Source organism: Equus asinus, chromosome 6 (genome assembly GCF_041296235.1).
Source record: "Equus asinus isolate D_3611 breed Donkey chromosome 6, EquAss-T2T_v2, whole genome shotgun sequence".
NCBI classification, from domain to species: domain Eukaryota; kingdom Metazoa; phylum Chordata; class Mammalia; order Perissodactyla; family Equidae; genus Equus; species Equus asinus.
The window spans coordinates 53,683,367-53,700,119 of NC_091795.1; the positions used below are offsets into that span (position 1 = coordinate 53,683,367).

General features: G+C 38.7%; 2 long non-coding RNA genes across 2 annotated transcripts in view; one reads left to right on the forward strand and one right to left on the reverse strand.

Annotated features, from left to right (window-relative positions):
- The window catches only part of LOC123286599 (uncharacterized), a 43,758-nt gene extending 27,162 nt beyond the window's left edge, over positions 1–16,596 (reverse strand). The window contains exons 1-2 of the long non-coding RNA XR_011504025.1: positions 16,459–16,596; positions 14,147–14,194 (exon numbers count right to left, since the gene is read on the reverse strand). This is a non-coding gene — a long non-coding RNA (uncharacterized lncRNA). The remainder of the gene's footprint in view (positions 1–14,146; positions 14,195–16,458) is intronic.
- LOC139045525 (uncharacterized) overlaps positions 1–16,753 on the forward strand; it is a 43,436-nt gene that overhangs the window by 22,715 nt on the left and 3,968 nt on the right. The gene's annotated exons all lie outside the window — the stretch shown is intronic.

Genomic DNA, 16,753 nt, shown 5'->3' on the forward strand with positions numbered 1-16,753 from the left:
GCTGCATAGACAAAGGACTGAAAAAAAGTTACCTGTAGAGATTTTTTGCTATTGAGAGAATAAAAACTAAAGCAATGGGGTGAACTTTTGGTTCCCAGATGCAAATACTGAATGCTAAACCTGGCTAAGGGAAAATCGCTTTAGCCTGATAACCGGATTACTTAGAACAAAAATAGAGAAAATTAAGAACTGAAGAGCAGAAAATTAAGGTGGAATGCAATTTAAAGAGTAAGTAGATGATGTAGGCTTTCATTTTCCTCCCCCTCCAGTGTCCAGCTAATTAAAATTACAATCAAAATGAAAGAGTCTAAACTTGTAAATATCTTTAGCTAATGATTTTGTCTTTTTAATCATCTTCACATTCAAAGTCTTCTTTTATTCATTTAGGTCTTTACAATAAAATGAAATTGTTTTTCCCCTGTAAAAATCTCCCTTTTAATTTTCCTTATCTACTTCTCTTTATATTATATATTCTTTAGTTCTTTTTTCTCTGGCTCTCTTTATGCCTTTTTTTTTTTTTTTTTTTTTGCTTTTGCTTTTACGTTGAACATACCTTGCAAAAGGCAAAAGTTGTGTAGGTGTAGAGGTCGTATATTTTATTTTAGAATTTAACTGCTGATTCAAATACAACTCTTCTAGGCTCCCTAACACACAAAAGGAATAATTACTTGCTACATAATATATGCCTTATAAAATTGCACTTTCAAAAAGTAAGTGGATTCATGGGGCGGGCCCAGTTTCATAGTGGTTAAGTTTGTGCTCTCCACTTTGGCAGCCTGGGATTTGCAGGTTTGGATCCCAGGCACGGACCTACATACCACTCATCAAACCATGCTGTGGTGGCATCCCACATACAAAATAGAGGAAGATTGGCACAGATGTTAGCTCAGGGGCAATCTTCCTCAAGCAAAAAGAGGAAGATTGGCAACAGATATTAGGTCAGGGCCAATCCTCCTCACCAAACAAAAGACAAACAAAAAACTAAGTGGATTCAATTTTCTTATTATAAATGTATCTTCATTACCTTTATCACCAGGAATATTCTTTATATTCCCAAGCAAAATCACAGCTAAAGATGCCACTGATCCATGGAAATTTTGCTTTATATCTGTGTTTACAAATATATTATGCTTCAACCTGTCCTGGAATAAGTATCCAGGGACCCAGGAAATTAAAAGTCACTAAGAAGCATGAAGCCCATAATGGTGGTGCCCTTTATTTAAGTAATCAGGTTCAAGACACATTAATGGGGTACTGCCATCCAGACACCTTGTTGGAGGACTTGTTCCTGAACCTGGAGATGATGAGGGCTTTACAGAGCATCCCATCTCTCTCTTGATCAGTTTCTGCTCTAGCTGCTTAGGCGGCTGTTTGTTTTCCAGCTTACTAGCCTGCAAATATAAGTTAAACCCTGGCTACTAAAAGTGTGGGCAGCAGCATTCTTATAGCCTGGGAGCTTGTTGAATATACAGAATCTCAGGCAGAAAATCAGATATACTGAATCAGAATCTTCATCTTAACAAGATCAGGTAATTCACGTGAACATTAAAAGTTGAGAAGTACTCTTTAAGGCAATCACCTCTAAGCACTCTAGATATATGACTACTTTTTTGCCCCTCTGCACTCCTTCATTTCCCACCCATGAGTGGAGAGCATATAATGTGTAAGGTAGGAAAGGAAAGGATTGCCATTCATGCCTTGTCAGGGCAGGACCTAGCCTAGCATGTCATTTCTCATGACCTGAGTCCCTTCCTGATGAGCTGGCTAGAATGCCTAAAGCATGCAGCCTGGCTTAGGTGGTGATGATGGTATGCCGACTAAGGTCAGCCTGTCACAATCAATGCCTGCCTCCTAGGTAAGAGACTCAGCCATGCCCAAGACAAAGCACAAGGACACTGAGGGCATGTATTTGAGGGTAGGGTGGTGTACTTCTGCTTTCTACAGCCAAGGACAGATGCTGCCAGGAAGCATAGGTACCTCTACATCACTTGTGATGTCCAGGTGCACTGCCAGGAAACACTTTGTTTGCTGATAAGAGAGGAATCTGGTACTATCTCCTCAGAACTCCCTTACATTCATTCATTCCATAAACAAATGGGCCAATGCTAACTGGTTTTCATCTCACCTCTCTGATAAGTTATTTTCAATATCTTTTGATGGTCCTTTTTCCTCTAACCAACATTGAAATGTTTTAGTTCCTCAAGGAAACCTCTTCTTTTCTCACTCAATATATTGTCTAGATTCCATTCTCTGTCCAGTCCAAAGGCTTCAATTACCATCTATTTGCAAACTACTTCCATTCATATCTCTAGCCCAGACCTTTTCTCCATGCTTTAAGCCCATGTATCTAGTGCCCATTTTGCATATCACTTGGATGTCTCACAGGCATCTCAACCTCACCATGTTCAATACTGAACTCATAATTTTCCATCATTAACCAGTTCTTTCTCTGCTCATGAACCTAGTGAATAACTCATCTGTGCTTCCAGTTACGCCCACCTTACCTCATAACCTAGTAATCAGCAAGCCTTATTGATCCTATTTTCTGTCTTTAGAATCCTTCCATTTTCCCATCTCCATCACCACCACCCCAATCCAAGCATCATCATAGCTTACCCAGGTTACTTCAATAGCCTCTCAATCGATCTTTCTCTATCTGCTCTAATGAAGGAAAAGCGTGACTTAGCCCTAGGAAAGCTCATTCAGATTATCGCTAGACACATTCAGTGGCCTATTAGAAGTTAGCAAAAACAGTTATCTAACTAGCCTCTTAATTGATCCCTGCCTTCATTCTGGCCCTTCTATTATCAACACTGCAGCCACTGAGATTTCATATACCAAACAATATTATATACTATGCTTAGAGGGATTTTTTCCCCTAAAAACCAGGTTTTAATCATGTCTAATCATGTCAATCTCCTGCTTCAAATCCCACAAACCCTTACTATTACCTTTATGATAAAATTAAAATTCCTTACATTGATTTTAAGACATTCTAAGAACTGTATCCTGCCTCATACATTAGAGTCATTTTATTCCTCTCCACACTCTTATTCTTTATATTCCAGTTTCTTGAATGTATGATGCACTTTCCTATCTCAGACTGGCATATTGTCCTGAACATATTGCTCTCCTCTCTTTTGCCTAATTAACTCCTACCCATCTTTCTGATCTCAGATTAATTACTTCCTATGAGGCTTAATATCTTATACCTCAAAGTAGCTCAGATCTAGGTTATATGCTTTCTTATCAACTTCTACTTCTCCTTTGTAATAGATACCATAATTGCATTATGTTATATCTACCCCTTCAGGGGGACTGTTATTGTTCACTACTTTGATTCCAGCAGTGACTTATATGTACAAGTATTTTCTCAATAAATATTTCGAACAAAGAAACAAAATATTGAAGGAATGAATAAGTAGAGTATGCCAGGTGCTGAGGATGCAGAAGAATCTGACAGGATGAGATTGCTTCGACTTCTTTCGTCCCACTAATCAGCAAGCTTGATTTGGCTGATGTGGCCAATTGTCCTTCTCCTCTCCCATTGCTCCATGTGTACCCTACCTAAAGCTATGGGATTCACTGGATTCTGACATCTGGTGTAAATAGAAGTGTGTGTGGCCAAGACCTGTTTATAAGCCCATGCAATGGCACACTCTGTAGTGTTGGATAGCTTTATCAAGTAGTATGGTTAGCTAGTACTTTATCAAGTCAGTACAGTAGGCCCAGTTACCAATATTCCCTAACAATACTTTATGACTAATTATATCTGACTGATGGATGCCTTGTGCTCCAACTCATCACCCATGACTCGAGAAAGTCAAACAAGGGAATGTCCTAAGCCTGCAGATGATGAAGTGATGAAGTCCTCAGCAGTGGTCATCTTCATATAGCATGCTTTTTTATGAGTGATAGCCTGGGTTGACCTTCCTGATCTACCAAAGTAACTTAGGTTTGTTTAAAACCCACGTTGTCTGGATCTGGAGGCAGTTCACCTTACAGCTGGAACAATGTCCACTTCAGCTGCAGTTTGGGGCAGTGTGGGGATGGGTCTGACTTTCTCCTATCACCACAGGGCCATGGGTCCTGCTCAGAATGGGTGCTTGTACGATCCATTATGTTGAATATTTTGTTCAAATATGTTCAAGGTTTCAACATATTTCAATTTATAGGAAAATATGATATTCATTCTTTTCACTTGCATTTCATTGTAAACGCATATCATTTGTAAAATATGACACTCATTTATATCAGGTCATTTTCAGACTCCAGAGTATGTAGCTTATTTATCCATCTTTTCATTGGTAACTTTTTGGCTCTAACATGACTGAAAACTGATAAAATTAAGGCAAAATGTATAAATATGATAGTTCATTCAAGAAGTATTTATTTGAGTTTCTATTATGTTCAAGGGACTAGTCTAAGTGCTGTAGATATGGCATAAAATAAAACAGAAAAAGTATCCTGTTCCGTGGAGTCTATGTACACTCTTGAGGGGAGAGACAGACAATAAGCAAAACAAACAAGTTAAATGTATAGTTGTTAGAAGATAATAAGTCTAAGGGAAAAAATAAATCAGGCTAAGGGATATAGGATGTGGTGGTGGTGGGCTACAATTTTAAATAGAGTTGATTGAGAGTTCTTTCTGAAAAGATGACATTTGGGCAAAGACTTGAAGCTGGGGGGAGAGAGAGAAGCCATCTGGGAAACCAAAATTCCAGGCGGCAGCAATGACCAGTACAAAGCCCTGAGACAGGTGCCTGGTGTGTTCCAGGAACAGCAAGAAGAGAAATGTGGCTGGTGAGCAAGGAGAATAGTAGGGGATGGGATCAGAGAGGAAAAGGAGGTGCCAGGAGAGATCCTGTTAGCCTTGTAAACTATTATGAGGACTTTGGCTTTTACTTGATTCAAATGGGAAGCTAGTGGAGGGATCTGAGCAGCATAATGTGATTTCCATTTAAAAAGAATCTTAGAGGCTTCTGTGCTGGTAATGGAGGGCCAAGGGTGGAAGCAGGGATCAGTTAGAAGACTAGTTAGAGAATTATTTTTGCTAACTTCCTAACTAGGCTATTATATGTCTCCAGTGATCATTCTAAATAAGCTGTGTTAAGGGGATGAATTTTAAGTCTTATTTTTCATAGAGTGATGGACCTGGTGGAGACGCATTAAAAATAAATTAAACAGGCTCAACATACTGCTCTTTCTTTTCTAAAAGTGGTAGAGTTTCCATGTGGAAGCTGAGAAATGTTAACGGCAGTTCCTTGGCAGAGGATAGAAATAGGGCACTGCTGGGTAGAAAGGACCCAGTCATGTTTTGTACAGTGCAGAAAGGCTCTCACTTTTTCTTATCATGCTATTCAGATAATCTGGAAACCCGTGATATTCATTCATAAATTCATTACACAGTTATTTCCTTAATTCCTAATATTGTGCAACATAGTTTATGCATAATCAGTTGATTTAGGGGATAGAAAGAAATATACATGTTCCCAGCCTTAAGGAAATTATTTATAATATAGTTAATTTCATGAGGTATGATTATAATGGAATAAGAATAATTTTTATTAGGGAATCAGACTTATTGTCTAACTTACAATAACATACCACATATTTATGATGTGATATATGATCTGGTTCCCTAAAATTTTATATTTAAGAGTTACTGTAATCAGATTGTGTTTCATCAAATGATTTCACCAGATTTTATGCCTAATCATTATATATGGTAACAGAAGTTGACCTTCAATACAGATATAGATTGCTCTTGCAAAATAAAAGACAGCAGTTAAAGAGTGTCTATAGTTAGATAGTGAGATTAGAAATGCTCTTTGGGATATTTTCTTAAAGGTTAAAAAAAAGCAAACAGGGTCTATACTAACAACCTGAAGCACTTTATCCTGAATTGCCAGACTTAAAACTTAAGTTCTAAAGTATCTTAAAATAGCTAAAATTTGATATAAAAGTCAATTTTAATGCAAGCCAAATAATGAAAATGTTTCTTAGCTTTGATCTGTGGCCTATTATTAGCGCTTATTAATCTCACTTTAGAATTTGTTATGATAAAAAATTTTACAATAAGCACCAAACTGTGTCATAAAAGTCAATGCACGTGCCGCATATATATGTATATAAGTATACATACGCATATATATATTTACATATGGAAGATCATAGCTAAACCTGGGTCTCATGATTCCTCTCCTAGTGCTTTGTCTCACTCATTTAGACTCAAAGAACAAAAGGATCAGAAGAATTGTCTGTCTAGTCCAATCTTCCCCTTAGTGGAAAGTTCCCTCTATACAACTCAGCACAAATGAATAAGCCACCCATAATCTGTAAGTGGCCATTAAAATTACATTGAGTAATTTTTAAAAACTGTTATTCTAGATCAGACTTAAATAATCTTATTTGGAACTGGTTAAAATGGACTAGTTTCTTGAATATCAGATCATTTTCAGATCTATATGTGTTGCTATTATTGAACAAGTCTTTCAAAATATAATGCTCAGAATCTTTGACATATCCCCTAAGATATATAAGCCTAAAGCAAATAGCATGATATTTTCAGGGTTGTTTAAAAAAATAGAGTTTATCAAACCCTGCCAAAATCTTTTATGAATGGAGTAAACAGAGTGTTTTTTTCAGGGGAAATATTTTCTGTGACATTATAAAGCAGCATTTGTCAAAATGAAATCTATTTGAACTCAAAGGTTCAGTTTTTAAGAGGACTCTATCAAAAATTCTAGTACTAAATTAACTAACATTATTAAAAGAATAAAATAATTTATAGTGCAAGAACTGTCCCACCAACACCATAGATTAATTTACACTTTCCTCTTCATTAACAATTTCAGTATTTTTCCATATGATTTCCAACTGCGGATGAAACCTCCTCTAAAAAATGATTACTACTATTCCTTCTCTAGTATAGTCTTAATTGTATATTTTCTATGCTCCCTTGCTGAATCCCAAGTTAAAGTAAAGCATTCTAAAGGTGTATTTTGTTGGTTCTAATACTTCTGGGTTTTAAAGTTCACTGTTTTTGCCTCCTGGCAAAAATGCCTTTGCAGTACAATTCAGTTTATGTTTTCAAAGAACAGAAATACAAAATTAAAAGTCAAACTGCTACTTTTCATCTCCAATAAAAATATAAAATTTATCAGTAAAATCTTGGATTTAGCAATTCAGAACCTATACATATGACTCAAATCAAATTAAAGATTTTAACATCTCTTTTATATCAATACGCTCACTGGTAAATCCAGCATGTCAGAGTACAAAAGTATTTGTTGGCGGTTTTTTAGTTTGGGTAAGGAAACAGAACAAATGCACATGAAATAAGTAAAAACACTTTCAGAGAAACATCAAGTGCAAATTACTATAATGCAGAGTCTTCAAATAGCACAAAATCAAGGTGTAGATTAAGGGTGGATTAAAATTAAGGTGCAATTAGAGTGATTTAAAAAACACTTTTTGGAGATGAGTTTTGAGCAAGTTTTGACAAAGTTACAATATATAAATTGGCACGCGAGAGCAAGGATTTCCAGTGAGAAGAGTAGGGCAAGGACCTACTCAAGGAAAGGAGAAATTATAAGATGGGTCAAGAAAATACTAACGGCCAGAATAGAGGTTGACTGCAAGATATACCACTTTTACCCCATGCATTCCTCTAATCTTTTAATCCCCTTTCAGCCCGTCACTTATCACTTCTTCACCTATTCAGTATAGACTCTATGGTATATCACTGCAAACACTCTGTGGCCAGAACGCTCAATGCCTTAGATCCTGTCTTGTTCCATTACCCTCTGTCGGTGTCGCAATCCAATGTACACATCAGGATAGATGCAGAGAGGGCTGATGGCCACTCTGAGTTTATTATAACCAGCGTTTCAATATATACACAGCTTACAGCTGTTAAACATACACAGGTGTTCTGGATGAAGTAATTAGCGAATGCCAAGAATTCCTAGTGATTTCTCAAGGAACCCTCCCTTGGCCTGTGTTTTGATATTATCATGTTATTGTTGTGCCCATATATTTTTATCTTGGAGCAGGCAAGGTCTCTTAGGCAACGGTCCCTCCTGCTCCTGATATCGATATTGTTTCTCCATCTGTGCCCCCAGGCGGCCGCCGCCTGGCTTAGGTTGCCCCCCCTCTGCCGGAGGTCTTACCCGTCATTGGCTAACTGGCCTTCTCACCTCGGGGTCACAGTTTGTTGGCAAGCTTTTTCCAGTGATTATTAACCCTTCCTGTGTCAGGGGCGGCTACACCCTCCAGGCATGGCAAGTTTCCGAAATCAGTGGAAGGAGCTTTGTAGCCAGGCCTGTAGAGTGGTTGCTGGTGAATTGAACAAAGGTGCTCAAATGTGACACATCTTTCTAATGTGACTCACAGTCCTGCTCTCACGCTGCTTCCTCTTCTGTCTTTTCATCATAATCTTAACAACTTTCATATCAAACTATTACCTCAGTAAAAAATTTTTTGGAAAAGTTACCAGTGTTGGAAAATAGAGAATTTTCTCAGAGAAAGCCATAGTTCCCTTACTCTCTATCCAACTTCTTCCTGCAAGCTATACGTTTAGTTATAGCTACTAGTAAACTCCCAAATTTGGATCAATTTAGCTTTGCTGTTCTTAAATCCAGGATGCTGAAGAAAAAGTCACACCTGCTCATGTTGTAGCTACATAGCCATCATCTCTGGCTTCATCTGACTTTCAGAGCCATTTGGAAAACATTCTGCATGTCTTCTGTCTTTTTGCAATGTTCTCTCCCATTTTCCATTTTCTCCCTTCTAATGGCCCTCCTCAGGTCTCCCACCTAACACCACTCTGTTGATGAGATCATTGATCAAATACTGAACCAGAAGGTCATCCTCTCCGCTTGATTATTAAGGAGCTTCTTCTCCCTTGTGGGTCTTCTGCCTAGTATTTGCTTGAGGCACAAACTTTTCCAAGCTCTGGGACTATTTTAAGAGATCCACCCCGTACATACACCCCTTCCATAAGCTGGCTGTTTAACCAATCCTTTGATCTTGCTCCTTCCAAATCCTAGAGAATCCATACCATTATCCCCTGCCCAGGAATCAGTATATATCTTTATCTAAGGCCAGCTCTTCCATGAAACGTGTCTAACTTGTAGAGCACAAGTTCTGCCTGCTAAGATGATTTCTATTGTCCATTGTCCTAAGAGCCAGTAATCTTCTTCCATCTGGTATAGGCATATTGTGTGCAGCCATCCTTAAACCAGGATGTTCCACTACATCCACCACTTAAATCAGGATGTAAAATAAACTTTTACATCATCAATTAATTGCTCATAGGAAACTCCCTCTAGACTGTAGATGTGAGTTGAAACAAGTGTGGTGGTTTGCAGAGGGCCCAGGAATGTAGGACCCGTTTAGTTATTAAATTACTGGGCACCACAAACTTTATGACTGTGTTGAGTGAATAGCACACAGTTCATTACTGGCAGCATGAGCCAAATGGAATCCCATAGTCAGTCTCCTCCAGAGCTAATATCAAGTCAGGAACTTTTCCACAAAATGTTAGTTACTGAAGAGGGCAAGGCCTTTGCCTAAACTTGGGGATCCTTCTCTGTGTATCTCCTACCTGGAGTTAGCAAGTCCATTCAGTATCTCGGTCTGTTACAGAAATTTCAGGCACTGTGGTAGCTTCCAGGTCATAAGGACCAGTTGACAGTTACTTGCATTGAAACCCTGGACCAGGTTCCAAGCTTTCTTTTATCATGGACCCCGATTATAGATGGATAAAATTTGGATGACCTTGTTAATGGTTAGAGTAAAACATACAAATATGTTGTATCTAAAATTTAGACACCCATTTTGAAAGGAGTACCCTGGAATGCCACTGATCCTCAAACACCCAGGCCCTCTACTGTCACATCACAGCTCTATTTTTACAGAATTTCACAGTCACACCTATATGACTTACGAAAGCATCTAGGAGCATTTCCATTTTTTGATCTTCATGTCGAATTAACATGATGTTCTGTGGCTATTGGATCAAACTGACGTACCACTTGGATCAAAGTAGTAATGTGATCAAGTTCGCAGAAAACTAGACTAGCACAGAGCCAGGAAGCTGGTGTATCCCTGAGGCACGACAATAAAGATTTATTGGTGCTAATGTCAACGAAGGCAAACTTCTGGTAATGCCTATAAACCAAAATGTTCTGGCAAGATCAGTAACTGCACCATAAGTGCTAAAAGATACATTAGTTTATTTATAGTAAGTATAAAAACCTGCAGTAGCAGCTACAACTGGAGCCTCAACTGATTTTATTTTCAATAACCCACTGTCACTCTCCAAGATTTGTGAGATTGCAAAAGTCGAATCAGGCTATTAAACTGATCACCAAATTCACACTTTTCAGGAAGCAACCTCCAGGGTTGTAGTGCTCCTGTTTATTCCCTTTTTTAGCAGGGAAGGAGAGTGCCAAATGGAGTCCACTTGGCTCTTCCTAAAATAATAGCCTTTACTTTATAGGTGAAATAAGAAACTGTGTGGGATTCTGCCAGTTCCCTAAAATATCCATTCCAACAATTCACTAAGCATCTGAGAAGATGACCCCAAGATAGTTTTGGGGGTCTCACTTGGCTTACCAGGCAATAAACTCAAGTCAGAACTCCATTTGTCACCTGGGCTCCATCATCACCCCCAGCTCTAACCAGCTGACTACAGTGGAAATACAGGTCCCCAGGAATCAGTGATAACATTGAGCCAATGTCCAATATTTCCTGAGTTTAAGTATTTCCCTTTCTTCAATGCCCAAGTATTCAGGTTAACGACTGCCAGCCCCCTTAGGAAAGACAAGGCAGAAAGTTCACAGTAGGCCTGTGTAGTGTTACAGGAGGATCTTTCCTCATAGGTATTAGCCTCCCCCTCATTGGGTGATGCTAGGTCTGTGAACCCAGAATTCTCTAGCACTTTGGCTCCAGTGAGGCCTGTGTTCACCAGACCTAAAATAGCTTTGGTTAAATAAATCAAGACACACCTTAATTGGCTGTCTGTCTATTTCATTCCTGGGGACCCCATGATTAATTAACCACAGCCAGAGATTTCTGCTACTGAAGCCATTCCCTGATCCCTGAGTGTAGCATCTGGCTATTAAAACAATACCCACTTTGCTTCAGACTGTTAACAGTCATCACCTGGGCCAGGCCTCAGCTGGCTTCTCAAATCCCCACTGAGATCAGGAATACCATTTTTATTGTAGCTCCTTCCACAAACATTCCCGGCCCAGAAAAAAAGCCAGCAAAGCAGTTTTAAATATTTGGGTATTTCTCTTTTTGCTCTGTTTTTATTGGCAAGGGAGAGAAGTCTTCAGGGCCCTGGCAGGAAATAGGGTGAGACACATGATCCATTTAATCTTCTTTCTTATCTCCCAAAGTCTTTAAATTCTTTCCTCTATTGTGTGCCAAGGAGCTTCTGGCCTTTTATTTTACCAAAAGAGAGAAACAGTGGGTTCCTGTTTACTTTTGCAAACCCAGAAAAACTTTAAAACTATAGCCAACTGCTTGAAGTACCATACTGAATCCAAAATGTCTTGTGAATAAACCCATTATGATAAATATAGTCTAATTGTATTCAGAAAAAAAAAACCTAGACTTACAACACTGGCTACACATTAAAATAATGTGAGGAGTTTTTAAAAAATATGATGCTTATCACAACTTCCACTCCCATATATTTAAATCAGAATCTCTGGGGTTGGACCAAGCATCTGCATTTTCTCAAAACTGCCCAAGTGTTTTTGATCCACAGTGAGATTTGAGGATGACTGCTGCAGAAGTTATCATTTACTCCCAAGGTTTCTATTACCAACCACACACTAATGATGTACATTTATAAATCCTTCTAAGATCTGTCTTCTAAGCTTCAGCCCCCCAAACATTTGTCTCTTTGCCTCTCTCCCAAATTTTCCAAGAATCTGGAGGCTTGCACAGTATAAAAGGGATTATTAAATATTTGTGCTTACCATGTGCCAGGAACCGTGCCAAGGTCAAAGTAAACAAACCAACCCTGGTCCTTACCTTCTTTGTGTAGACATTTGACTGCCTATGGCAGGGTTTCTTAATCTCAGCACTATTGACATTTTGGGCTGGATTATTCTTTGTTGTGAGTGACTGTCCTGTGTATTGTAGGTTGTTTAGGAGCATTCTTAGCCTCTATTCACTAAATTCCAGTAGCATCCTACTCCCTCTTGTGACAACCAAAAATGTCTCTACATATTGCCAAAGGGCCCCTGGGAGTCAAAATTGCCATTGGTTGAGAACCACTGGTCTATGGTCATCTTTACATGAATTTTCCACGAGAACTTACATTTTAACATGTTATGTACTAAAGATATTAATTATCTCTTCATTGTTCTTGGTATCTGTACCATTATCAAGACTTCACCAATCTAGAAATCTCTCTTTTCCAGGGCCACTGCATATGCTTGCAAATTGGTTTGTTCAAATCAGTATTCAAGCAAAGTTTCATACTGCTCGAGTGTTATGTTCCCTAAGTCTCTTTTTATCTTGAACAGTCCTTTCCCTTCCTGTCTTTTTTTTTTTTTTTCCATGCCATTGACTGGATGAAGAAATTGGTTCAGGTATCCTATGGCACACTTGACATTCTGGATTTGCCTGATTGTTTCCTTCTTATCTCATTTGGCTTGTTCCTCTATCCTTGTTTTACCAATAAACCAGAAGCTATATCCAAAAGCTTGATTAGATCATATCAAACTCTTCTGGTGCTGTACTTCATATTGCAGCACATCAGTTCACAAACAAAGTGTGAGTGTTTGGCTTTTAGCAAAGAGGTATCTGGTGCTGATAGCCTGATTCCACCATTATAAAGTTGATAATGTTTCATCATGTGAAGATCTATTTCACCATAATATTTCATATAATGGTTTGAGTATCTGTTGATGCTTACTGCCTAAGTCAATTATTTATTTGGGAGTTATAAATGGTCATTTTCTGGAGGTTCATTTTTGACACAAACAATTTGAGATGGCAGACAGATATATCATGTAGTAATTAGGCATGCAAGTATGAAAGTTGGGTAAGAAAGATACATTTAGAAGTCATCAGTGTATGGCTGACATTTAATATCCATAGACTAAGTGGGATCACTAAGGGAGAGGGTAGATGGAGAGAAGGGTCCAGTAGCGAGCAATGAGACATCCCAACTGTTACAATGGGATGAAGAGGAGTCAAAGGAGGCATGAGAGTCAAGGACCTACCTCGTTAATATCATTTCTCATAACTTGTTCCTCAGCATCTTCCCTGGACTATGGCAATCATCTCCTAATTGATCTTACTGCCTCTAATCTTGCCTCTTCTAATTCATGTGCCACAGAACTCACTGAGAAGCTTTTCTCAAAGTTAAATCTATCTGATCAGTTCCTAAATTAAAACCCTTTAATAGCTCTTCACTGTTTTAGGATAAAGTCCAAATATCTACTGTTACCATATGAGACTTTTTCTGATGTGTTTCTTTCCTACCTGCTCAGCCTCACATGTTGTCATTCTCCATCCCTTACAAGCACCTCATGGAAGTTTCCCCAAACATTCTAAGCTGTTTAATGCCTCTCTAACTTTTATTCAGCTTCTTTGTGGGAGAAATTACTTCACTTGGTGAACACTTAACCCATATTTTAGGATTGACCTACAGGCAACTCACTTATTAAACCTTTCCTGACCCCACCAAGGTGGAATTGATCACTATATTCTGCCCCTACTGTAGTGTGTGTTTGTGTGTGTGTGTGTGTGTGTCAAAATGTGACCTTTATGCACTGCTCTACAAACTGAGTACAAATATGATCATTTATTTTCTTCCCAATCACCTAGAGTAGAACTACTCTAGGTGAACTTAAATGCCATACTAGAAAAAAAGGCATTTCCCAATTTGCTCCCTTCCCTAAATTTTCCAAGGTTCTAGAGGATTACACAATCTAAAAAGGATAATCAGAAGGATATTTACTCTGTGATAGTCATTACAGCTGTTAAAAAAATATTCTGGTTCTCCTTCTAAGCACATAGTGTGCATAGAATTTTCTGTTCCCTTGAAGAAAGAAGTGGCCATGTTACAGGCTTTGGACAATGAAATTAGGCAGAAATGACATGTTTCACTTACCTGTAGAAGCCTTTAAGGCCTGGTACTTGATTTGTCCTTCCCTTTTCTCTGTTGTAGTTGTTGTAAAGGCACAAATTGAAATGGAGTCTTCATCAGCCTGTGTGGCAAGCATTTAAACCTGTGTTGGAATGTAGTGTGAGCAAAAACTAAAACTTTTTTGTATTCAGCCACTAAGATTTTGGAATTGTTTGTTAGCACATAACAACATAGCCCATTCTGCCTGATATACACACTAAGCAGGGAGAGTATAGAGTCTGATGATTCTAGTAAGTAAGGCTGGTAACCAAGCCTGGCAGCTGAAGAGTCTTACTGCACATCCCTATAGAGCAGTCTTGGCATATTTGACATTTTGGTCTGGAAAATATGTTTGTTGAAGGAGGCCATCCTATGTATTGTAGGATGTTTAGTAACATCCCTGGCTTCCACCTACTAGACCCTAATAGTACTTTCCACCCCAAGTTGTGACAACCAAAATGTCTCCAAGCATTGCCAAATATCCCCTGGTGGTCAACATTGCCCCCCCAAAAAGGGGAAACCACTGTTTTAGGTGATACATGTCTAATTTGATACAATTCTTTACTTAGACTGCTATAGACCTTTGAGAGAGAAATGTCACTCTGTCAGAGCTGAATTCTGCCAGTGTGCCTTTGATGGGTTCCCAGAATCGGAATTAAGTCTTGGCTCTTCCAAGGCCACAGGGCTCAAAACACCCTACTCCCCACCCATGGCACCTCCAAAAGCACGGCATTAAAGCTAGTTTAGATGTCTGTTTCCTGTAATCCTGGATCTACTATCCTTGGACATCCATAACATCAGGAATGGGGTAGCTATCACTTTTGACCCTGAAAAAATATCTAATTATATTACACATACCCTTTCCAGGACAACAGATGTACCAAGCCCTTTTTGGCTCAGGTAACCTGATGGGACTCCAGACAAGCTACACATTTCCCTTTTGGAAGGGGAACAAACTTCAGCACATCAGAGTAACTTGTCCTCTATGGAAATCATTCTTATTACAAAAGAGAGAGAAAAAAACCTTACAAGTTTAATTCCTCGTGGGACATCCTAATGATAATAATTACTACTAACATTATTATTACTAATAATTGCTAACATCTGTTGAGAGCTACGTGCTAAGACGTTACATATATCTCATTAATCCTCACAACAATCCTAAAAGCAGATGTTTTTAGTATTCCATATTTTGTAGCTAAGGAAACGGGAGCACAGAGGAGTTATGTAACCTGCCCAAAGTTACACACTAGGAACTTTTTGAGTCTGGATTTAAATCTATTCTGTTTGACTCCTAAGACCCTCCTCCCCCTTAACTACTTCCATTAAAAATGTAATCAAGTGAAAGTTCCACTTCTGGAAAGGAGGCAGGAGGACCTGTTGGACACCATTCCTCAGTGGGGCAATCACAACTAGTGAAATTTCTTTAAAAACATTTAACATCTCTGGAAATCGTCTTAAGAGAATACAGTAGTTCCACCTTATCTGCAGTTTCAGTTACCAGCAGTCAACAATTGCCTGAAAATATTAAATGGAAAATTCCAGAAACAATTCATAAGTTTTAAATTACATGCTGTTCTGAGTAGTGTTTTGAAATCTTGAGCTGTCCTACTCTGTTCCTCCTAGGATATGAATCATCCCTTTGTCCAGCACATCTATGCTATATATGCTACCCGCTTGTTAGTCATTTAGTAGCTGTCTTGGTTATCAGATTGACTGTAGTGGTATCATAGTTTGTGTTCAAGAGACCCTTATTTTACTTAATAATGGCCCCAAAGTGCAAGAGAAGTGATCCTGGTAATTCAGATATGCCAAAGAGAGGCCATAAGGTGCTTCCTTTAAGTGAAAAAGTGAAAGAAAAAAATAAGGAAAGGAAAAACTCATATGCTGGTGTTGCTAAGATCTACGGTAAATTTTCTTACAATATATTGTTTTAATTGGTCTATTTTATTATTAGTTATTGTTGTTAATCTCTTACTGTGCCTAATTTATAGATTAAACTTTATCATATGTATGTATGTATAGTATACATCGCGTTTGGTACTATCTATGGTTTCAGGCATCCACTCGGGTGGATACCACCCATGGATAAAGGGGGACTACTGTACAGCAAAGGAAGAAATAGTTATTCAAGAAAATCTAGTAAATCTTGGTAAGAACAATGTGTCACTTGAGCCATGACCTGCTTGCTCTCTCTCTCCCAGCTTCCCAGCTCTGCATGATGGAAGCTCCATTTTGGATGAGTGTTGCCAAGAAGATGGGGCTCCTTTTCTCCCCAGCTCACAGTCAAAGGATACAATATCTCTTTGGGAGGGGCAGGCCACCAGCATTTCTTATTCCCTTCAGCTTCACGTTGTAGATGTTAAATTCTGGCAAGCGTAGTTGAGAAGTCATAAGTTCCTTTCTTTCATCCAGCCCCCACTCATAGGATGGAGGTTGTACCTTGGCACAGCATGGCCTGCAATACTGGGGTCCTACTCACCCTCACCCAGCTTGCTTGAAGTGTGGAGGTCCAATGCTGAGAACAAGACGAAAAGAAGATATACAAATGGCCAATAAGCACATGAAAAGATGCTCATTAGCCATAGGGAG